This window comes from Mandrillus leucophaeus, unplaced genomic scaffold, assembly GCF_000951045.1.
Source record: "Mandrillus leucophaeus isolate KB7577 unplaced genomic scaffold, Mleu.le_1.0 Scaffold196, whole genome shotgun sequence".
In the NCBI taxonomy this organism is placed as follows: domain Eukaryota; kingdom Metazoa; phylum Chordata; class Mammalia; order Primates; family Cercopithecidae; genus Mandrillus; species Mandrillus leucophaeus.
The window spans coordinates 3214397-3216906 of NW_012101987.1; the positions used below are offsets into that span (position 1 = coordinate 3214397).

Below are 2510 nucleotides of genomic sequence, written 5' to 3' on the forward strand. Positions count from 1 at the left end.
TTATTTTCCTAATTCAGGAATTTAACATGATTTTCACAGCCTCACATTTTCAAAAATGGTTTATTCTAAAAAACAAATGTGATTAAACCACATTTTCCCCCAAAAAGAGTACAGTAACAAATTATAGTGTACAGTTAATAAATAAAATATAAAGATGTATCCATTTATTTTAGCTGCACACTTGGGGATAAGACACTTTTTGGGCTATAAACCAAGAGCTGTCAGAGACATTAGCTCATAAAACTTGGGGGGACCTGGTATAAAAACATTCACCTCTACACCCAAAAGAGACATAATTCTGTGTCTTTCACTGCTAATTTCAACTATTAACCCAAAACTGGAGAAATGTAACATGCCATTATACCACAAAGCATTTTATTATTTTTATTTTAGATTCATGGGGGTACATGGGCAGTTTTGTAACTTAAGTATACTGCATGATGTCGAAGTTTGGACACTTAATAATTCCACTGTCCAAGTAGTGTACCTCATACCTGATAAGTAGTTTTTCAATGCTTGTCTTGGCATTTTTTTTTTTTTAGAATTCCCAGCATTTATTGTTCCCATGTTCACCCAATGTTTAGCACCCACTTATAAGTGAGAACATATAGCATCTGAAATACTTATATACCGTGCAATACTAAGAAACCACAGAAAAAGACGTTCTTTGCAGCAACATGGATACAGCAGAAGGCCTTTATTCTTTTTTTTTTTTTTTTTTGACTTCTGAACTTTTTATTGGCCTCCTGCTCCCCAAAGTGTACCCTGCTTCTGCTGGCTCAGACAGCACTTTGTTGATCTCGGACAGCTCTTTGTCATCCACCCTCCAGCGGGTGGTTTTCTTTTGGATGGTTTGCATGGAGTTGCTGCTGTCCAGGACATCACCAAGATTGAAGTCCTCGCCATCTTCCAGCAGGCGGCAGTAGGTGGCGATCTCAGCCTCCAGTTTGACTTTGATGTTCCGCAGGGTCTCCTACTCCTGGGCCTGGCGCGGTCCCTCTGCCTGGGTTTGTGCCAACTCTGACTACAGGTGCAGCAGGATCCCTTCGAGCTGCTCCATCAGCAGGGCGTAGAGGGCTTCCACGTTCCTCAGGCTGTCCTCCAAGCTGGCGGAAGGCCCTTATTCTAAGCAAATTAACAAATAACATGAATCTAAGATTCATGGGCACCTAGTTTAATTCTGTCTTTTCTATGGTGAATAGCGCCGCAGTAAACATGTGAGTGCCGGTGTCTTTTTGGTAAAATAATTTCTTATTCTATGGGTATATACCCATTAATGCGATTAATGGGCCAAATAGCAATTCTATTTTAGTTATTTGAGAAATCTTCAAACTGTGTTCTACAGGGGCTGAATTAATTTGCATTTCCACCAACAGTGTATGTAGATTCCTTTTTCTCCATAACCTGAACGTGTTTTTATTTTTGTTGCATTAACTTCTAAGGTGTTAGTTAGAATTTTTTTTCTAGAGCCCTGCGTCTAGAAGAGTACTTTCTACATGTTCTTCTAGGGTTTTAATAGCTCGAAGTCTTGCAGTTAAGTCTTTAAACTATATTGTGATATATTGGGGGGTTATTTTCTTTTTATTTCTGTTGACTTTGTCAAAAGTAGGTTGTAGGAGTGTAGTTTTATTTCAGGGCTCTCTCTTCTGTTCCATATGGTTTGGCTCTGTGTCCCCACCCAAATCTCACCTTGAATTGTAATAATCCCCACATGTCATGGGGGGGTCTGGGTGGGAGGTGATTAAATCGTGGGGGTAGGTTTTCCCATGCTGCTCTCTGAGTAGTGAATAAGTCTCTTAAGATCCGATGGTTTTATAAAAGGGAGCTCTTCTGCACATGCTCGCTCTTGCCTGCTGCCATGTCTTGCTTTCCCTTTGGCTTCCATCATGAATGTGAGGCCTCCCCAGTCACATGGAACTGTGAGTCAATTAAACCTTTCTTTTATAAATTACCCAGTCTCAGGTGTGTCTTTATTAGCAGCATAAAAATGGACCAATACAGTCTATATGTCTATTTTTGTACCAGAACCATGTTATACTGATGACTGTAGCTTGTAGCACAGTTTGAAGTCAGGTAATTCGATGCCTCCAGGTTTTATTTTGTTTGTTTAATGTTGCGTTGGCTATTTTGGCTTTTTAAAAAATTCTCCCGTATAAATTTTAGAATAGTTTTTTCCCCTAATTCTGTAAAAATGGCATTGATAGTTTGCAGGTTGCTTTAAGTGGCATGGACATTTTAATTATATTAAATCTTCAAATTCATGAGCACGAAATGCTTTTCCATTTATTTGTGTTTTGTCTGATTTCTTTCTTTCTTTCTTTCTTTTTTTTTTGAGACCGAGTCTCGCTCTGTCGCCCAGGCTGGAGTGCAGTGGCGCGATCTCGGCTCACTGCAAGCTCCGCCTCCCGGGTTCACGCCATTCTCCGGCCTCAGCCTCCTGAGTAGCTGGGACTACAGGCGCCCGCCATCGCGCCTAGCTAATTTTTTGTATTTTTAGTAGAGACGGGGTT

General features: G+C 40.3%; 1 pseudogene; it reads right to left on the reverse strand.

The window, feature by feature from the left end:
- Positions 1–204: 204 nt before the first annotated feature.
- The window catches only part of LOC105538647, an 8515-nt pseudogene continuing 6209 nt past the window's right edge, over positions 205–2510 (reverse strand).